This window comes from Pseudorca crassidens, chromosome 2, assembly GCF_039906515.1.
Source record: "Pseudorca crassidens isolate mPseCra1 chromosome 2, mPseCra1.hap1, whole genome shotgun sequence".
NCBI lineage: Eukaryota > Metazoa > Chordata > Mammalia > Artiodactyla > Delphinidae > Pseudorca > Pseudorca crassidens.
The window spans coordinates 149245741-149267321 of NC_090297.1; the positions used below are offsets into that span (position 1 = coordinate 149245741).

Consider the following 21581-nt stretch of genomic DNA (forward strand, 5'->3'; position numbering starts at 1 on the left):
GATAAAATTTCACATCTTCAGAGAGGGCTTTGCTGAATGCTCAGTCTAAAGATGACGTTCAATCTTTTCTTTAATAGTATCACACTCTGCATAGTGTGATACACACTATCACACTATGTGATACACACTCTGCATCATATCTCTGCATAGTACTCAATACTATCTAACATTTTCTTGTTTATTTGTTTGCTTATTTTATTTATTTTCTCCTTCCCTCAACGAAAGTATAAACTCTGTGAAAGCAAGGACTTTGCCTATCTTGTAGAAGAATTCTTAGCACACAGTAAGCACTCAACAAATATTTGCTTAAAGAATATATGAGAGGATTTCTCTGAAACACAGTAGAGAAACAGAGAGAGAGAGGCTGAAAGGGAGAGAGAGATTGTGAAAGCTAAAAGAAAAAAGAGCTTCTAGAAGGAGACATGGTCAACAGTATCAAATACCCCAGATGCATCAAATATGACAATGACAAAAACACCTCCACTGGATTTGGAAATTGAGTCACCAACAGTCTCAGCAAAGGCATTTTCAGTGGAGAGTTGAGTGTGGAAGCCCAACTTTAGAGGGTTGTCAGGTGAATGGAAATTAAAACAGTATAGATTTAAGCTTAGCTATAAAAGGAAAATGAAACTAGGGCAATTGACAGAGAGTCATCAAGGGCCAAAGAGGGTTTATTTTTAATTGTTTGCTTTAAGATGAAATAGATTTAAGCATGATCATATGCTAGGAGGAAAGAGTCAGCAGAAGAAAAAATTAAATATACAGGAAATGTCATCATTATAGAGCAAGGTTCTTAAAGGAAAAAGGGGACAGAATCTAGTGAACGAATTCTTGGGAAAGAAGGTCAGTACCTTCTTCAGGTAAGAGAGAAGAAGGAAAAGATGGAGAGATATAAAACAAAAAACAAAAATCTTTGTGGGTAGAGGGTAGAAAATGAAGGGAGTCCCCTCTTAATAAATTGCATTTTCCCTTTTAATTTGGAAGCAATGTCAACTGCTGAAAGCAAAGGAAGTAGGGGAAGGGTAAGGAGCTTGATAAGAGAGAAAGTATAGAATAACCATACTGGTAGGGATGAGAAATAAAGTTCATTGGGAACAATGACAGAAAAGAACATGTGGTGATACCACAGGTCCAAACCAGGTCAGAAACCACCCAGAAAAGCGTAAATATGTAGAGAAAGGAAGGTGGCATTGGGTCAATCAGGTTGGAGGGGGTGCAGGCTTATCTCCATCCCTGGTCCTTTGACTGAGGCTCTTCACTCACCATTATACAGCTACTATATAAAAACATCCCCATAAAGAAGATGTGGCACACATACACAATGGAATATTACTCAACCATAAAAAGGAATGAAATTGGGTCACTTGTAGAGACGTAGATTGACCTAGAGGCTGTCATACAGAGTGAAATAAGCCAGAAAGAGAAAAACAAATATCGTATATTAACGCATATATGTGGAACCTAAGAAAATGGTACAGGTGAACCAGTTTGCAGGGCAGAAATAGAGACACAGATGGAGAGAACAAACATATGGACACCAAGGGGGGAAAGTGGCAGGGCGTGGGGGGTGGTGGTGGGTGTGTGTGTGGGACGAATTGGGAGATTGGGTTGGACATATATACACTAATATGTATAAAATGGATAACTAATAAGAACCTGCTGTATAAAAAATAAAATAAAATTGAAAAAAAAAATCTCCATCAGAAAACAATTGTTCTGAAAAAACAATTACCCCAAATTTCCACCCAATTAAGCTAAATTCACAGCTCTTGCAGCCATACTTACTCATCCCCAGAACCTGTGAGAACCACTCCAGCATCCTGACAGTACCTGAAGAAGCTATCAGCACCTGAAGGCTGCTTAAAAGGGACTTTAAGACTTACTCTGGAAGCACTGAGGATTGGTATTATGTGGAGGAGGGCGGAAAAGGCATGTTCTAGAAATGGTCTGGGGTAAGCAGAATGCTGACACTGCCTCCCAGTGTCATCACAGCCCCTTGACATAAGGGGGCCAGGAGAGGGCGCTGGGGAGGCATCTTTCAATTAGCACAGGAGATAGAATGGGTGGCCTGTGAAATTCTGAGGATATGTCAGAATTTTGTGTCCAATAAAGAATGTAGGGCTATTGCTGATTAGAATGCTGGTGTAGGGGCCTCCATTTGGACTGGGCTGAGATCTTTCCTTGGTGTCATTAGAGTTAAGCTCGTCTGGGGTCTACTACAGCAGAACATAGGCTGAGAGTAAATTCCTCCCTCTGAAGTTTTCATTTCTCAGTTATGGGAGTTGGGAGTGTCAGGGTGGAGAGGAGGTGATTAAATAACCCTCACCCCTTTCGGAAACAGGACTTCAAGTCTTGGAGGAATATAACTAAACTCATTTTGTACCATTTACTAGAGTCAAGGTGAAACAGGAGGGAAGGGGGCAGGGCACAACCTTTAAAAGAATGACATAGCCTGAGGACATGACATAAACTGATTAGAATGAAATAGGTGCATGATGGCAGATGAGAAAACTCCCACTAGACCTTGAGCCTCAGTATACGCTCATTGTAACACATCAGCAAGCTAAATGACACACCCACAGGTACCATGACAGTTCTGAGACCAACCATAATGGTCAAAAAGAGGACAGTGGCCCAATTCCTAGAAATCCCCACCTCTTCCCCAAAATACCTGGAATACTCCACCCACTCATTAGCCTATGAAATTACCCACCCCTATAAAAACTGGCAACCCCGTATCCTGGTGCCGCTCTCGCCTTCTGAGATGGCCCACACTCTGTCTGTGGAGTGTGTTTCTCTCGAAATAAATCAACTTCTTACCTATCACTTTGTCTCTCACTGAATTCTTTCTGAATTCAAGCACCTGAGTTTCATTAAGTCCTGAGACCAGGTGTGTGATCTCAATTAAAAGATCATGTGTTCAAGTCCCAATCTGGGTTTTGGCTGCATTCAGGTCCCAGCGTGTGGGTTCAAGTCCTGATCAGAGTTACACAGTTTCAGGGACAGTAACTTGGTGAAGGATGGATGGTTGATCTACATGAAATAACATACAGCTTAAGTCCAATCCTGAGAGAAAGAGAGACAGACAGAGAAAGAGAGACAGTCTGCACACAGACCTTTCTAACACTGCCCTTGGAAGAGTTGTGGCTAGAATTGGTATTCAACAAATATTTAAAGAACATGATGTGTTGTATTCAGGCTTCAAGCTGGAAAGAAGGAAGCCATGGATTCTGCCCTAAGAAAGCCTTCCAATGTGGGATAGGTTAGGGGGTTCCCTGGAGAAAGAGAACCAGGAGCGCCTTTCGTAACATTTTGGCCGCAGCCATTTTGTGACCTAAGCATGACAGATGCTTGCCCTTGAACAGGCCTCAGTGATTAATGATCTTAAGGGAGGGAATGCAAAAACAAGGGAGGAGCAGTCAAGAAACAGTAGTGTAGCCTTGGGTCAGGGTCCTGGTTCCTCAAGGGATATACATAATATATATCTTTGAGTTCTGCAGGAACTAAGGCCCTCACCCAGGTGGAGGATGGAATGAAAACGTTGACCCTCCTGACTTCAATCAGCTAAAGCTTGGACTCTGTCAACCTTGGCCCCAATTCTTTGCTGAATTCTTCTCTGCTCAAGCTCCCTCATGAATATGCATATACCCTTAGCTGAAAACTTCCCCACTTTTGCTGTTTGGGGAGACACTGCTTTGGGAAATATCCCCGAAGTTCTCCTTACTTGCTGCAAGTAATAAATCCTTCCTTCCCCCAATCTTTGGCTTGGATCTCTCTATTGGCTCAACACCCACCAAGAAGTGAATCCAGTTTTCAGGTAACAGAGACAGAGCACACAGATGAACAGTGCCACAGAAAGAAGAGGGCAGAGGAGCACAGTACAGATGAGGCGTGTCACCACTGAGGAATATGGCAGAGCTAATCAGAGGAAGCTGACTGAAAGCAAGGGACATTGAGCTCCAGTTTTGAAGGATGAAGAGCTTAACCTGAAAAGCAAGGGGAAAAGGAGTCTTTAACAGGTTTGAGTTTGGAAGGGAGGAAGGAAAAGGTGTAAGAACTCTTCATCCTGAAGAAAGGCAACTGTGTGTCCACTTGGCCAGTGGAACCCTGGTCATGCCTGGACAGGAAGTCCTGAGCAAGTGCATCACATCAGCCTGACCCAGGTTTTCCTCTTGCTTGGAGCTGGGCCACTCTCTTCCTCCTGCTCCATTGCATTCAGACTCATGAACTGAAACCAGAGGCTCTGGGTGTCCTCCCACCTCTGGAAGGGTCCAGGGAGAAAGGTAACAATGAGTCAACGTTTAGCTCAGGAGACAAAAGGCCTTTTGATAGGACCCTGGCCTTGGCAGCCTCTTCCTCTCTGTGAATAAGCTTGGATTCCGTTCAGGGAACACAGGAGCAGGAAGCAACGGTTAGTGAGGGATCCCTTGTTCTTGCAGACGTGTGTGGCTGTAGCATGGGGTACAGTTTGGACTCTGGCCTGGTTATCAAGTTTCCATTGATGCCCTTGATCAGGTCCTACTAACACCTGGGAATTTTGTACCTGCTCTGACAGAGATGGGTCTGGGGCCAGGAACCATGTGGAGAGTGAACAGGACTTGCATCCACCCTGGGGGGTCCCAAAGCACAATGCCTGGTTCAGGACCTGCCCTCAGGTTAGAGACCATGAGCTTGTATTTCTAGAGGCACATCTCCCCCTGTGAAGTGCTAATTCCTTGGTCAACCTCAGTTATAGCAGCTAATCACCTTTCCAAGACAAAACATAGAAGAGAAAACTAAGCAGTTGTGTGGGTCTACAGGGAAATGGAGTACTGAGCCAGGGAAGGTGCATTGAGAAGTGGGGCCCAATGTTCCAGGGCGAGGTGAGGAGGCAACCACTCAGGGGCCTGGTGAGGGAGGGGCTATGGTGATGAGGGGAGCTGAAAAAGGGCTCCCGGGCCAGCCCCCGGGGGTGGTGCCTGCTAGACCTGCGGACTATTCTAGAATCACCCTCCCTGACACACTTTCTAATCCTTCCACAAGCTTCAGAATGATCTTCCCTTCCTCTCTCCTCAAGTTCCCCATCCCTCCAGGAAGTTTTTCTTGGGATAAATAGAAGACCCTTTCCTGGATTGTGTCAATTTATCACAAGGAGTGCATTGTGGAAGAAGACCATTTATGCCCTTCTAACTTGGGGAGGGAAATAGAACGGTTTATAGGGCTTCAGCAGGAGGGGTCAGCTGAAGTTCAGCTAGTCTCAGGAATAGTTGACTAAGAATGGTTCTCAGGGGGCTTCCCTGGTGGCGCAGTGGTTGAGAGTCCGCCTGCCGATGCAGGGGACACGGGTTCGTGCCCTGGTCCAGGAAGATCCTACATGCCGCAGAGCGGCTGGGCCCGTAAGCCATGGCCGCTGAACCTGCGTGTCCGGAGCCTGTGCTCCACAACGGGAGAGGCCACAACAGTGAGAGGCCCGCGTACCGCAAAAAAAAAAAAAAAGGTTCTCAGAAGAAGGAGGAACTGTGCTTGCAGATTAGCACCCACTGTTTGAGCCATTTGTATTTTATCAAGAGAAGTGGAGAGGAACAGTTAGAGGTTTGTAACACTGTGATTCCTAAAAAGAAATATTTATTTGGTCTTTGACACCAACCTCTGTTCTTGGCTTGGAACTCCTTCCTAAAACCCTTGGATTTTCTAACTGAGGAGAATTGTGAAGGTGTCTTTCGTTATGTCAATTATGTGACTTTTGGAATGCTCCTAGGTCACATAAAGACTCAAGCTGGTCGCCTGGGGACCCAATCTTGTGATCAGAGGGTTGGAACTTTCAGTTCCACCCCTGAACCTCTGGAGAGGGAAGAGGGGCTGGAGGCTGAGTTTAAACACCAATGGCCAATGAATTCATCAATCAGGACTATGCAATGAAGTCTCCATAAAAACCCCAAAAAGGATGGGGTTTGGAGAGCTTCCATATTGGTGAACTCATGGAAATTAGTGGAGAGTGGTGGCCCAGAGAGAACATGGAAGCTCCGTGCTCTTTCCTCACTCCTTGCCCTACGCATCTCTTTCATCTGACTGTTCCTGAGTTGTATCCTTTTATAATAAACCAGTAATCTAGTAAGTAAAATGTTTCTCTTGAGTTCTGTGAGCCATTCAAGTAAGTTAATCAGAACCCAAGAAAGGGGTTGCTGGAACTGGTACCGAGTGCAACTCGCTCTGCTCGCCGCACGACAGGCCGATAAATCGGGAGACAAGGTGTTGAGGCAAGGAGTAACGACTTTATTCGAAAAGCCGGCAGGCCGACAAGATGGCGGACAAGGGTCCCCAAAAAACCATCTTATTTTGGTCTGAATGCCAGTTTCTTTTATAGAACAGAGAAGGGGAGGAGGTGAGGAAGTAATGTAAAAAGGCCATAAGCCTTGCAAATATCTCCTAGAATGGCTGGCCTCCGGGAGGGGAGGTGTTAATTTCTTCTTTTCTGCAGCAATTCACAGGTAGACTGGGTCAGGATGTTTCCCTGAACAAAGGCACTTTGGTTTAACATTCAGACAGAGGGTCAGGGTTCCGAGGCAGGCCATTATGTATGATTATAATAATAAAAGCAACAAAAAGCAAAAGTTAAACTCAAAGATAACAGATCTAACAAGGAGTCCGATTTAGCCCTTCCCTTTAGCTCTTCCCTGGTACAGAAACTCAAGGAAGCGGTCATTGGAAGCTCCGATTTTACAGCTGGTGGGTCAGAAAGACCTGGACTTGTGACTGGTGTCTGAAGTGGCAACTGGGGGAAGGGGGCAGTCTTATAGGACTGAGCCTTTAACTTGTAGAATCTGATGCTATCTCCAGGTAGATAGTTTCAGAATCGAGTTGATTGTAGGAAACTCAGGTGGTGTCCGGGAATTGCTTGGTGGTGTGTGGACTCCTGCCCCCGTGTTACTGAACTCGGGTTTGGCTGCTTGCTGCTCAAAAGCTAATGCTTCTGAGAGACAAGTGCTGGTAGGAATGGAAAGGTTGCTTTATGCAAGAGATTGGCAACTTGTGTCCAAAAACCAACTCCAAAGATTCCGCCCAAACATGAAAGTTTTTAAAGGGAGACTCATTAGTGGAGGGGGTCAGGGTCTTTATTATCTTCCACTGTGTGCAGACTTTCTTCTGATTGGTTGGTGGTGAGGTAACAGGGTGGCATTCCAGGAATCTTGTGCTCAGTCTGAAGTACCATCTTCCACCTGGGTGGGAGCCTTAGTTCCACAGAAGAACTCAAAGGTATTGTTGTGTATATTTCTTGAGGAGGAACCAGGACCTCGCCCCATCGCTGCACTATTGCCTCTTGATTTGCCTTTATTTGCCTTTATTTCTGCATTCCCTCCCTTCCCTTATAAGCAAGTGTTTGAATCTGCCCTTTGGAACTCAGGGTAGGTCAAAGAGGCTGAATGAAGTTTATTTCTTACAAACAATGAAATGGTGGATGTAAGGTCGGATCTTAACAAACGGCACCGCGAAACAGAGGAAAGCTTCAAGTGAGCTTTATTAGGGAGCGCTCCCGGGCAAGGTTCACTGGTCCGAGAGAAAGGGGCCAGAGAAGTTGCACCTGGGCGAGGGTTGGGCAAGATTTTATAGGGGAAGAAGGGAAAGGGGTGTGGTGAATCTGGGAGGGCGCAGGGTATTCCTTATTTGGTGGTCTTTTCGGGTATCCTGGGGGACCGTTAGTCCCGCCCCTCGAAAGGCGGGAAGGCTGGGCCGGGTTCTAAGTCCCCAGGTCAGGTCCTGGAACTGGGTGGTCCGGAAAGTCTCCAGGTCAGTTTCTGGAACTGGGTGGTCCGGAGAGTTTCAGTCTGATGCAACCTGTGAATCTGATTGTGTTCCCCTGCCTCAGGCCAGTTGGCCTTACATCGGACACAGGATTTGTACCTGGGAGGTCCCCACAGGGTCCTGCTCCGTTTCACTCATACCCCCCATACACACACACATTGGAATTGGGTGCAGAAAAACAGGGTTAAAATCATGTGTGTTTGCTGAAGAGATCTAATCCACTCCCCCACTATTAATTAATATCTACCTGCTGATGAATTTCAAACCTTATAGCTCTTGATCCTGAGTTTCAAGCCTTCAGGAAGTCTCCATCTCACTGTCCCATAGGTGATGCAAATGCAATTGTTTCAAAGTTAATCTCATCACCCTCCATCTCCCACCCCTACCTAGGTCTCAAGAACTACCTCTTTGATGACATTTCAGTGAATCACACCATCATACACTAAATGACTCTTAGCATCATCCTGTACTTATTCCCCTATTCATACTTTCTGCCTCCCAACACATGTTTTTTTTAAATTTTATTGAAGTACAGTTGATTTACAATTTTGTGTTTAATTTCTGCTGTACAGCAAAGTGACTCAGTTATGTGTGTGTATATATATATATATATATATATATATATTCTTTTTCATATTCTTCTCCATTATGGTTTATCACAGGATATTGAATATAGTTCCCTGTGCTATATAGTAGGACCTTGTTGTTTATCTATCCTATATATAATAGTTTGCATCTGTTAATCCCAAACAACTGTGTCTAAAATATGATACAAATGAACATAACTGTAAACGAAAACAGACTTACAGATATAGAGAACAGACTTGCGGTTGCCAAGGGGGAGCGGGGTGGGGTAGAGAAGGACTGGGAGTTTAGGATTAACAGACCCAACACATATTTAATCATTGCCAAGGCTAACATTTCTGTCTCCCAAAGAAATCACTAAATTTTCTTTTCCATTTTCTTTTTTTTTTTTTTAATTAATTTATTTTATTTATTTTATTTTTGGCTGTGTTGGGTCTTTGTTGCTGGGCGCAGGCTTCCTCTAGTTGTGGCGAGCGGGGGCTACTCTTCGTTGCCATGTGAGGTCTTCTCATTGTGGTGGCTTCTCTTGCTGTGGAGCACAGGCTCTAGGCACACAGGCTTCAGTAGTTGTGGCACGAGGGCTCAGTAGTTGTGGCGCATGTGCTTAGATGCTCCGGGGCATGTGGGATCTTCCCGAACCAGGGCTCGAACCCATGTCCCCTGCATTGACAGGTGGATTCTTAACCACTGCGCCACCAGGGAAGCCCCTCCATTTTCTAATATCAGCAAACATTTGGATCAGGACTCTCCTATGGCATATAACTGTAACCACTTCCTAAGTTAGCTCCTTAGTTCTTTGGTCTTGTCCCTTCTAATCTATTCTTTATATTGATATCCTCAAAATTCAAATTGGATCACACTAATCATGTCCTCATTAAAATTCTTCAATGACTTCCTGTCCTGTTTAGAACAAAATACAAAATCCTAAACATAAAAAAAAAAAAATCATACGTGTTTGGAGAAAATCATGTTTCCTGCCATTTCAGTAAACAAAGAATGTTGCCTACCGTCAAGCCATCAGCCACTGTAGCCACTCCAGTGTGTGCCCAGAGGGGAAATCAGGATGGAGATAAAACACTGACCCTGGAGAGTTAAGATGCACATCAAAGGAATAATTTCATTGAGCCCAGACTTTTGCATCTTAGAAAAGCACTAAAAACATTAACTTGAGATGTATGTTTTTTGTGATTAATAGTAATCTTTTGATGTTCAACTACATGTTGTTTGTTTGTTTTTATTGTTTTCTTTTTTTAGCAAAAACTCCTATATATCCTGGCTCCTCCCTTACCTCTTTGGAACCGTTCCTTAGAGCTATCTGAGAGGCTGATTCACAGGCTATAGTCCTCAGTAAGGTCCCTGAAGAAAACAAAACTCTCAACTTTTAGGTTGTGCAGTTTGTTTTCAGTCGACATGTGTGCAAGAGGGGTTGGGAGGAGTAACTGCTGGGGACAAGGACATGAGAGGGCCACTGTAGAAGACTCTCAGCCTTCTAAAAGTGAAGTAGTATATGAACAAATACATGTGACAGCCCCCCGACCCGCCCACCCCCATCCCTTTATTATCAGCACCTGCCGCCTTCCTTTTGTTCCAGCCATGCCTGTGCCCCACCTCCCTGGAAACAGAAGAATCAGGACTCTGCTGGGCCTGGCACTTGGGGCTGGGCTTTGGAAGAGGGGCAATAAGACCTGTGTTCTGGGGAGGGGGGAAGAAAGTAGAAGAACCGGCTGAACTAGGAGGAAGCATTCTTGTCATTCTCTTCCCAGACTGAAAAGGAAAGGGAGTAAGAGAGCAAGTGCAGTGAACTGTGGAAGGGGTAAGGAAGGACTGCAAAAGGTTGGGTACTCTCCCCTCCTGAGCCAGAAGTGGGTGCTGCTTTTTTCTCCTTGCTTCCAGCAGGATCTGAAGAAGGCAGACTGCGGACTGGCCCCATCTTGAAGGGCTCTATGTGAGGAGGGGCAAAGTAAGTTGCCCAGAGGAGGATGGAATTTGATGGGCAGTAGACAGATTGAGCTGTGGGCCGTGCATAGCCATGCCATCCCAGATGCAAGATGGGAGAGGCTGGCACTGCCTGTACTAATGCATTTTCTGTGAAAAGTAAATTTGTGAGGCATTGTGTTGGCCAATGCCTAGGTTCCCTCATCCACACATATAAAATGCATCATGTTTTAAAGTTAACCAGCAATGAAAATTGGTAAGTATTTTTTTCCTTTTTCTTCTTTCAACAATGGAATCAGATAGGCTATGCCTGTCATTTATAACACAAATATGTCACAGATGGTGAATTCATTGGAGAACGGAGATGGACTGGGGAAAATGTGAAAGGAGCCTCTTAATCTGTCTCAAGATTCGGATATGAGTAATTCACTATTTACCAACAGCACAATGGATTTATTTGACTTCCTCTTTTGATACACAGTGAAGAGGAAAAGTAAAAGAAGGGTTGTAAGAGGATCGGAACAAGACTTGTCCAGACAGTGGTTTAAATAAAGTGGTGCTTAATAAATAGGCAATGAATTGATTGGAAGTGATGGTCAAGGAGAAATGGTTGATGACAAACACCCAGTTCAGGGCAACAGCTCAATGAAAGTGTCCACTGGATCCTGGGTGAGGAAATGCTCCCCTTCAGGCCTTGGAGTTAACCTGCCCATCACCCCCTGACCTCTGATAACAACAACCATTCCTCCCACCAGCCTAGCATTTCTCAGTAATCCAAACACACCCACAGTGACAATTTCATTTGGATCTCATAACATGGAAGATGAGGAAGTTGAGATTTTTAATTTTATTTTACAGATGAGGAAGCTGAGGCTCAAAGAGATTAAGTGACTGATCCAAAGTCCCAAAGGGATGCTTTCATGGCCAGAACCCAGTTATCCCGACTCCCAGGCCAGGCTGACTCCCTGGCTCTAACTACATATCCTGAGACTTTGCTCTGGATTCAGCTGTTCATGTGGCTCCACATGGGACACTTCTCCCAGGACTGACCTTGTGCTGCTCCTGAACTCTTTGCTAGAATTGTTCGAGCATGCCTGCCATGGTGCTTTTAGAGCTGAGTCCCAGAGATAAACACAACCATTTTCGCTCAGAAAAGTCCCCAAAGCCACCACCCTATTGAAACCAATCAGGACCCTGTGGGGCTCCTGGGCACAGAAGCCTTTCTGTGTCCCCCATTTCTTATTTGTAAGGAATAGGCTCCAGCCTCCATGACCTTCCCTGAGTTCCAAAGGGCAGATTCAAACATTTGCTAATCAGGGAAGGGAGGGGATGCAGAGACAAGGGAGGAGCAGTCAAGAAACAACAGTGCAGCCTTGGGGCAGGGTCCTGGTTCCACCTCAAGGGATACACATAAAAATATCTTTGAGCTCTTCTGCAGAACTAAAACTCCCAACAAACGGAAGATGAACTACTTGGTGAAGCATTCTTCATTCCAGAGAGAAGGTCATAGTTTTATAACCTCAAGAACCACAAAAGCTCATCAGGAGACCACCTGGGGCCAAATTAAAGGAATGCAGGCCCTGTACACACCCCGATCCTTATCAGCAACCCTGCCTTGAACCACTGCTATAAAACTCCTCACCAAATCTCCCTGGGTTGGGACGCACAGTTTTTGAGGACACGAGCCCACTGCGTCCCCTTTTGCCTGGCAAAGCAATAAAGCTCTTCTTTTCTACTTCACCCAAAACTCTGTCTCTGAGATTTTATTCAGCACCGGTGCACAGAGGCCAAGTTTTCAGCATCACTGTGACCTCCTAACTGGGCTCTCTATCAGATGCACTTTGTGATGCAGTGGAAAGGTTGCTGGACTTGGAGACAAAATACCCAAGCACTAGGTCTGGTTCCTATCTGGCTAAGTAATCCTGGGCAAGTTACTTCACCTCTTTCAACTCCAGCTTGTTTATCTGTAAAACATGGATGGTAATACACTCCATTTAGTGTTGTTGACAAGAATAACAGAGGTAGCTCTTTTGAAGGGCCTACTAGGTTCTCAGCAAGGGCTACTGTGGGACTCGAGGGACATTGTTCCAGCTAATGATTAAGAACTCTCCAGACAATAGGGGCTTCTTAGACAATGGGTCAATTTCCAGGATGTCCGGCCCCCTTCCGAGAAGGAGGGGAGATAACAAAATGTAAAAAAGGTGTCTGTCAAAGACCAATCAGACAGCTGGGGAGAAGGAGGGAGATAACAAAATGTAAAAAAAGGTGTCTGTCAAAGACCAATCAGACAGCTGGGGAGAAGGAGGGAGATAACAAAATGTAAAAAAGGTGTCTGTCAAAGACCAATCAGGCAGCTGGGGACAAGTTCCCTCTCTGGTCCGAGCCTAAGCCGGGACCAATCAGCAGGAGAACACAACCAAATCTATAATTTACATACGGGGAAGTGGGAACCTATAAAACTGACATATTCGCGCCCAAAAGGGTTCCTTCTTCGACCTCCTGCGTGAGGACCAAGGAACCCCGGTGCACCGGCCTTCAATAAACCTCTTGCGTTTTGCATCGACTTCCGACTCTTGTTGTTTCCTGGGCGAGTCGAAACTCCTTGGAGACCGCGCAGGTCTAACATTTGGGGGCTCGTCCGGGATTCCACTCGCCCCGGACCACAAGAACATCGGGAGTTGGAGGTACCAGGTAAGCTCGAGCTTGATTGTCTGTTTGTCCCTTGTTCTTTGTGGGCCATTATCGGAGGAAAGCCGTAAGAATCGGCTTATTATGGAATCTGTATCGGACCTCTGGCTAGGCAGACGTGCTAATAGCCGGCGTCCATGAGCCCTAGGGGACGCCCTAGTGGCTCATCTGGAAGGAGAGGCAAACTCTGTCTCCCCTTCACTCGGTTTCGGCAGTTCCCTTGGTGATAACTGCCATCTGAAGAAGTTTCGGTTTTGAAGCGAGCTCGCGGTGGCCCATACGTATATGTGTTTCGTGGAGTTTTAACTGTTTCTGTATTGTGGTCTATTCTTCTTCTCTGACGGACGACAATGGGACAAACTATGACGACTCCTCTTTCCCTTACCCTAAGCTATTGGACCGAATTTCAGGCCAGAGCCCATAATTTTTCGGTAGAGGTAAAGAAAGGAAAGTGGCAGACTTTGTGTGCCTCTGAATGGCCAACATTTCAGATAGGATGGCCCCCCGAAGGATCCTTTTTATTAGACAAGATTAAGCTGCTGAAGTCTAAGATATTTAATATAGATCCCCACGGACATCCAGACCAAGTACCATATGTCTTGGTCTGGGAAGATTTAATTCTCTCCCCACCTCCGTGGGTCCGGCCCTTTGTTTCCTCAACAGGTACGTCCGCGCATACATCAGCAGCGTCGGAGATATTAGCCTTAAAGAAAAACCCCAACACGGAGAAGCTACCCGACGCCCCGGATCTACCGAAGGCGATTTATCCTGACCCGCAGTCCGATTTGCTTCTTTTGGATTCCCCACCCCCTTATCCTCCGGCCCCGAATCCCCTACCACCTAGAGGACCCCCAGCTCCACTGCCCTCGGCACCAAGGGAACCATCCATGATGGAAGAAGAAAGGGGTCCCTCAGTGGGCACTAGGAGCCGGAGGGCTATCTCCCCGGACTCCACTGCCCTACCTCTTAGAGAATATGGCCCCCCCGATGGCCAAGGGAATAGACCTCTCCAATATTGGCCCTTTTCCTCTGCAGATCTTTATAATTGGAAAATGCATAACCCAACTTTTTCCGAAAATCCACAGGCCCTTACCGCTTTAATAGAATCTCTTGTTTTCTCCCACCAGCCCACATGGGATGATTGTCAGCAGCTGCTCCAGACTCTCCTAACGACTGAGGAGAGGCAACGGGTTCTTTTAGAAGCCAGAAAAAATGTATTAGGCGCCAATGGGCAACCTACCCAGCTGCCTAACGAGATTGATGCTGGTTTCCCACTCGTCAGGCCAAACTGGGATTTCAATGCCCCGGAAGGTAGGGAGCGCCTGAAAATGTATCGCCAGGCTCTGGTGGCGGGTCTCCATGGAGCGGCCAGACGGCCCACTAATTTGGCTAAGGTAAGGGAAGTAACTCAGGGGCCCCAGGAATCGCCAACTGTGTTCCTGGAACGTTTAATGGAAGCCTTTAGACGCTTTACCCCTTATGATCCAACTTCGGAGGGACATAGGGCTACTATAGCAATGGCTTTCATAGATCAAGCGGCCCCTGATATTAAGAAGAAATTACAGAGGCTAGATGGCTTGCAGGGATTTTCGCTTCAGGAGTTAGTAAAAGAGGCAGATAAAGTATATAACAAAAGAGAAACAGAGGAAGAGAAGGAAGAAAGAAAGCAGAAAGAGCAGGAAGCCCATGAAATAAGACGGGATAAGAGACAGGAGAGGAATTTAAGTAAGATACTGGCCACTGTGGTTGGAGGAAGAAATATAGGGGATAGAAATAGGCAGGAAGGGCGAACGGCAGACAGAAGGCGGCCATTAGACAAGGACCAATGTGCCTACTGTAAAGAAAAAGGACATTGGGCGAGAGAATGCCCTAAGAAAAAGAATGGAGGAAGGCCAACCAAAAACAAAATCTTAACATTGAAAGAAAACTAGGAAAATCAGGGCTCGAACCCTCTCCCCGAGCCCCGGGTAACTCTTAAAGTGGAGGGGGAACCTGTTCAATTTTTGGTAGATACCGGAGCCCAGCACTCCGTCCTTCTCCACTCAAAAGGTCCTATCTCAGCTAAAAGGTCATGGGTACAAGGAGCCACTGGGAATAAACAATATTCATGGACCACACAAAGGACAGTAGATCTTGGGATTGGACGAGTAACCCATTCATTTTTGATTATTCCGGAATGCCCCTATCCTTTGCTGGGAAGAGATTTACTCTCCAAAGTAGGGGCTCAAATCCACTTTCAGCCAGAAGGTCCCACCATAACTGATAATAAGGGAAGGTTACTTCAAATATTGACTATGAAATTAGAAGATGAATATAAATTATACGAGCAGCCTTCATCCTCACGAGTTAATGCTACTGATTGGGTAACTCGGTTCCCTCAAGCCTGGGCAGAAACTGCCGGAATGGGGATGGCCAAAAATCGGCCCCCGGTGCTAGTGGAACTCAAGGCAACTGCCACCCCAATAACGGTCCGTCAATACCCCATGAGTAGAGAAGCCAAAGACGGTATCCGTCCCCATATACAGAGGCTACTAGACTTGGGCATCTTAATAAGATGTCAATCAGCATGGAACACCCCTCTCCTGCCGGTAAAGAAACCAGGAACAAATGATTATCGGCCGGTGCAGGATCTACGAGAGGTAAACAAACGGGTGGCAGACTTCCACCCCACAGTTCCAAACCCTTACAACCTCCTGAGCACTCTTCCACCTCAACATATGTGGTATACTGTTTTGGACCTTAAAGATGCTTTTTTCTGTTTAAGACTCTCTCCCCTGAGCCAACCCTACTTTGCCTTCGAATGGAAAGATCCAACATCGGGAATGTCTGGTCAGCTGACATGGACACGGCTACCTCAGGGATTTAAGAACTCCCCGACCATCTTTGATGAAGCCCTCCATCAGGATTTGGCATTATATAGAGAATCAAATCCCCAGGTAACATTACTCCAATACGTTGATGATATTTTATTAGCTGCTGAGACCCAAGAAGATTGTATCAAGGGTACTGAAAAACTGTTAACGGAACTTGGAACCCTGGGATATAGAGCCTCAGCCAAGAAAGCACAAATATGCCAACAACAGGTCAGTTACCTGGGGTATCTATTAAAAGGGGGGCAAAGATGGCTCACGGAGAGCAGAAAGGATACGGTGGCCCAAATTCCGGCTCCCAAAAACGCCAGGCAGGTTAGAGAATTTTTGGGGACGGCCGGATTCTGTAGACTATGGATTCCAGGGTTTGCTGAGCTGGCAGCCCCATTGTACCCCCTAACCAAAAACAGCACTCCTTTCGTTTGGGGCGATAAGGAACAACGGGCTTTTGACCAAATCAAACGAGCTTTACTTTCAGCTCCAGCCCTAGGACTGCCAGATGTAACCAAACCTTTTCATTTATATGTGGCCGAAAATAAGGGCATTGCAAAAGGAGTATTGACTCAGAAATTGGGTCCCTGGAATCGCCCAGTTGCTTATTTGTCAAAAGAATTGGACCCTGTGGCATCAGGATGGCCCACCTGTTTAAAGATAATCGCTGCAGTGGCCGTTCTAGTCAAAGATGCTGACAAACTAACTTTAGGACAAAATCTAACGATAACAGCTCCTCATGCCCTGGAAAATGTAGTCCGTCAACCACCGGATAGGTGGCTAACTAATGCCAGGATGACTCATTACCAAACCCTGTTGCTAAACTCAGATCGCATCAAGTTTGCTCCAGCCACAGGACTCAATCCAGCCACCTTGCTACCTGATCCTGACTTGGAAGGCTCCACCATCATACATGATTGTCAGGAAGTACTAGCCGCAGCACACGGCAGTAGGCCAGATCTGATGGACCTGCCCCTCCCTGATGCTGATTTCACCTGGTTCACGGATGGGAGCAGTTTCCTGGAGGAAGGTAAGCGTCGAACTGGGGCAGCCATAGTAGACGGAAAACAAGTCATATGGGCAGCGGCGCTACCACAAGGGACCTCAGCCCAACGAGCTGAATTAATTGCCCTGACGAGGGCATTAGAGATGGCAGAGAATAAAAAAGTAAACATCTACACAGACAGTAGATATGCGTTTGCTACCGCTCATATCCACGGTGCCATTTACCAACAGAGAGGGCTACTAACTTCAGGTGGCAAAGAAATTAAAAACAAAGACGAAATCGTGGCTTTGTTGACTGCACTCATGCTTCCTACTAAAGTCAGTATCATCCACTGCCCTGGACATCAAAAAGGAAATACCCCAATAATTAGGGGAAATAATATGGCTGACCAAGTGGCCCGAGAAATAGCATCGGGAGAAGTCATTTTAGGACTGTCAGATAAAGTTCCTGAAAAACCAGGCCGCGATGAAGAAATCATCCCGGCCACAACAAAAGGAACTTTGTCCCCTCAGCAAGCAGAATCCATGTTACAACAGATGCACAGATGGACACATTTGGGGACTAAAAAGATGGTAGCCTTGTTACAAAAAGCCGGGTACGAAACCCCTGGAATGACAAAATTAGCTGAACAAATTGTGCAGGAATGCGTCCCATGTCAACAGGTAAATGCTCACAAAGGGAAACTTGAAACTGGAAAGAGACTCAGGGGGGACCGCCCAGGAACTTACTGGGAAGTGGACTTTACCGAAGTGCGTCCTGGAAGGTACGGTAATAAATACCTTTTAGTTTTTGTAGACACTTTTTCAGGATGGATAGAGGCTTTCCCAACAAAGAAAGAAACAGCTGCTGTAGTAGCCAAGAAGATTTTAGAATAAATTTTTCCTCGATTTGGAGCATCAAAGGTAATAGGGTCTGATAATGGTCCAGCCTTCGTCGCCCAGGTAAGTCAGGATGTGGCCAGATATTTGGGGACTGATTGGAAATTACATTGTGCCTATAGACCCCAAAGTTTAGGTCAGGTAGAAAGAATGAATAGGACTCTAAAAGAGACCCTAACTAAATTGTCCTTGGAGACTGGCGGTACCGATTGGACGGTGCTCCTTCCTTTGGCCCTATTCCGGGTTAGAAATACACCTTCCCAATACCATCTTACTCCTTTTGAAATATTATATGGTGCCCCGCCTCCCCTCCTCACTTTAGGAAAAGAAATAAAACCTGATTGTCAAAATAACACTGACTTATATGCTAGGCTACTGGGACTCCAATTGGTCCAGAAAGAAATATGGTCCCAACTCGCCAAGGCCTACCAACCGGGAACACCGGGAGAAACTCATCCTTTCCAAGTCGGAGACTCCGTATACGTCCGTCGGCATCGAACCCAGACGTTGGAACCTCGATGGAAAGGACCATACACCGTCCTCCTCACCACCCCAACGGCCATAAAAGTGGACGGCATCGCTGCCTGGATCCATGCTTCACATGTGAAGGCTGCACCAGTGACGGCATCATCAGGATGGCGGGCCCAAAGAACCGACAACCCGCTCAAACTCAAGCTTCTACGAACCTAAGACTTATAATTTTGGTTTTACTGCCTTTACTGACTGTAAGTGATTTTAGCCCTCACCTCCCCCAACGTTTAACTTGGCAGGTAATTTCTCAGACTGGAGATGTAACCTGGTCCATTAGTCATACTGCACCCCCCTGGACCTGGTGGCCAGATCTTTTTCCTGATGTTTGTAAATTGGCTATAGGAGCACCTTATTGGGATACAGAAGATTCTCATGATATGAACACTGCCCCTTCCAAAGTTTCGGAAACTGATTGGTTTGGGCCGGGTTGCAAAAATGCAGGCAAAAGAATGATGCTTGGTATCCTCACTTTCTACGTATGCCCCGGGTTCCACCGCCCTTGATCTCTGAATTATAAATGTGGTGGAACTGAAAACTTTTATTGCAAAAGCTGGGGATGTGAAACTACCGGGGATACTAATTGGAAACCCACCTCAACTTGGGATTTTATTACTGTAACGGCTAATTATTCTCATAATGAGGATACCGGACACCGGAGTAAATGTTCAGGATGGTGTCATCCCCTTAAAATTTCCTTTAGTAATCCCGGAAAAAGAGATAAAAAATGGATAAATGGTCATTCTTGGGGCGTTAGATTTTACATGAGGGGATATGATTTAGGAATATTAATGACCCTTAAGCTAAAGATTGAGACTCCTGCTCCTATATCAATAGGCCCAAATCCCATACTTGGCCCCCCTTTGCTTCCCCCGGCCCCTTCAACTACGTCAACAAAGAATGAGGCTAATGAAACCTCTGGATCCAAAGAACCCACAGTTAAGCCTGGGACTCCTCAGGATAGGATGCTTTCTTTGGTGCAGGCAGCCTTTACGGTTCTCAATGCTACAAACCCAGAGGCTACAAAATCATGTTGGCTTTGCTATGCTGCCCCTCCCCCTTATTATGATGCTATAGGATATAGCTCCAACTATACTAATTCTACCTCCTCAGACCAATGTCGATGGAAGCAAGAAGGGAACAGTAAATTAACCCTGTCCTCGGTTTTTGGAAATGGTACTTGTATAGGAACACCTCCCCAGTCCCATAGACACCTTTGTCATGATTTTAGCCTCCCTTCAGGCTCAGGATATCTTGTACCTCCTCAAGATGGATGGTGGACATGTAACACGGGGCTCACCCCTTATGTCTCTTTAGAGGTTCTTAATACTTCAGCTGACTTTTGTGTGTTAGTGCAATTAGTCCCTAGACTTATCTACCATTCAGACTCATCCTTTTTAGATGAATATGTAGGAAAAACAAAAAACAAAAGAGAACCTGTAACCCTCACATTGGCTGTCCTTCTAGAACTAGGAATATCTGCCGGGATAGGAACAGGAACCACAGCCCTCATACAACAACCCCAGTATTATGCAAGTTTAAGACAGGCTGTAGACATCGACCTTCGAGCATTAGAAAGTTCCATAACTCAACTAAAGGAATCACTCACCTCACTTTCAGAAATGGTGTTGCAGCCTAGATTTGCTGTTTCTTAAGGAAGGGGGATTATGCGCCGCTCTAAAAGAAGAATGTTGCTTTTATATTGATCATTCAGGAACCATTACCAAAACCATGGATAAACTAAGGGAACGCTTAGATAAAAGGCAAAGGGAGAGAGAAAACGAAAAAGGATGGTTTCAATCATGGTTTGATAAGTCCCCCTGGTTTACCACCTTAATCTCTACTCTGTTGGGACCTCTTATTGTTTTATTGTTGATTTTAACTTTTGGACCATGTGTTCTAAATCGCTTGATAGCATTTATTAGAGAACGTATCAGTACTGTACAAGTTCTAATGTTAAGACAACAGTACCAAAGTTTACGAACAGAAGGTTGAGATTCCATGATTGGAATCAATAGTCACAAGAAAAAGGGGGGAATGTGGGACTCGAGGGACATTCTTCCAGCTAATGATTAAGAACTCTCCAGACAATAGGGGCTTCTTAGACAATGGGTCAATTTCCAGGATGTCCGGCCCCCTTCCGAGAAGGAGGGGAGATAACAAAATGTAAAAAAGGTGTCTGTCAAAGACCAATCAGACAGCTGGGGAGAAGGAGGGAGATAACAAAATGTAAAAAAAGGTGTCTGTCAAAGACCAATCAGACAGCTGGGGAGAAGGAGGGAGATAACAAAATGTAAAAAAGGTGTCTGTCAAAGACCAATCAGGCAGCTGGGGACAAGTTCCCTCTCTGGTCCGAGCCTAAGCCGGGACCAATCAGCAGGAGAACACAACCAAATCTATAATTTACATACGGGGAAGTGGGAACCTATAAAACTGACATATTCGCGCCCAAAAGGGTTCCTTCTTCGACCTCCTGCGTGAGGACCAAGGAACCCCGGTGCACTGGCCTTCAATAAACCTCTTGCGTTTTGCATCGACTTCCGACTCTTGTTGTTTCCTGGGCGAGTCGAAACTCCTTGGAGACCGCGCAGGTCTAACACTACCTCTCCCTTCTTCCTCCATCTGTCCATCCTGCCTCCTCCCCTCTGCCTTTTCTTCTTTCTTCTTTGCTACAGTTCATTTTGCACATAACTCCCAGACTGATCTTCCTGGAACTCCACTCGCATCAGGCTGCTCCCTAGATCACAAATCTCAACTGACTTCCCATTGCCAGGTCCAGTCACCTCTCCATCTGCCATGCAGGACCCTCAGCCACTGGCACCCCCTCTCCTCTTCTCCCCATGCCTCATCTCCCACTGCTCGGGAACACGCTTGGTCTGGTTGCACAATTCCCACTCATGCTGAGTTGTTCCCCTTTGCCTTTGCTTCCGCTGGCTCACCCATCCTGGATGCCCTTCCATGCCTCTCCAGCCCTGGAGGCATCCCTCACTACTATGTGGAGCTCTTCCTTCTCTGATTTCCAACTTCATTTCCTGTTCGTATCCATTGCTTTGGCACCAAGAGGCACCTAGGTCTTCAGATTGTTTCCTGTGCCTATATCATTTTCTTATCAATTTTACTGTCCCTCCAGGGCAGACCAAGGTCTTTACCACTTTGAGTTCCCACTGGACCAGCAGAGATAAGTGGGCATACGGGGTGAGATCTGGACTCACCTCTCCAGGCCTGGGTCCAAATCCCAGGCCCAGGAATTCCTAGCTGTCTGATTTAGGAAATCTGTTTTTCTCAGCTGTAAAATGAATAATTTAACTTCTTCAGCAGAGG

General features: G+C 45.9%; 2 long non-coding RNA genes across 4 annotated transcripts; both read left to right on the forward strand.

Annotated features, from left to right (window-relative positions):
- The first annotated feature begins 12443 nt into the window (after positions 1-12443).
- Positions 12444-12862, forward strand: LOC137219898 (uncharacterized). Its single transcript, XR_010941301.1, has 2 exons — positions 12444-12500; positions 12565-12862. It is a non-coding gene; the product is annotated as an uncharacterized lncRNA (long non-coding RNA).
- Positions 12863-12925: 63 nt separating this feature from the next.
- On the forward strand, positions 12926-20762 carry LOC137219899 (uncharacterized). Of its 3 annotated transcripts, none has more exons than XR_010941303.1 (3): positions 12926-12990; positions 18104-20435; positions 20500-20762. It is a non-coding gene; the product is annotated as an uncharacterized lncRNA (long non-coding RNA). The 3 variants fall into 3 exon arrangements; XR_010941302.1 differs by lacking the exon at positions 12926-12990 and adding an exon at positions 13405-14298 and having other exon boundaries at positions 15752-20435; XR_010941304.1 differs by lacking the exon at positions 12926-12990 and adding an exon at positions 13405-14298.
- The last annotated feature ends 819 nt before the right edge of the window (positions 20763-21581 follow it).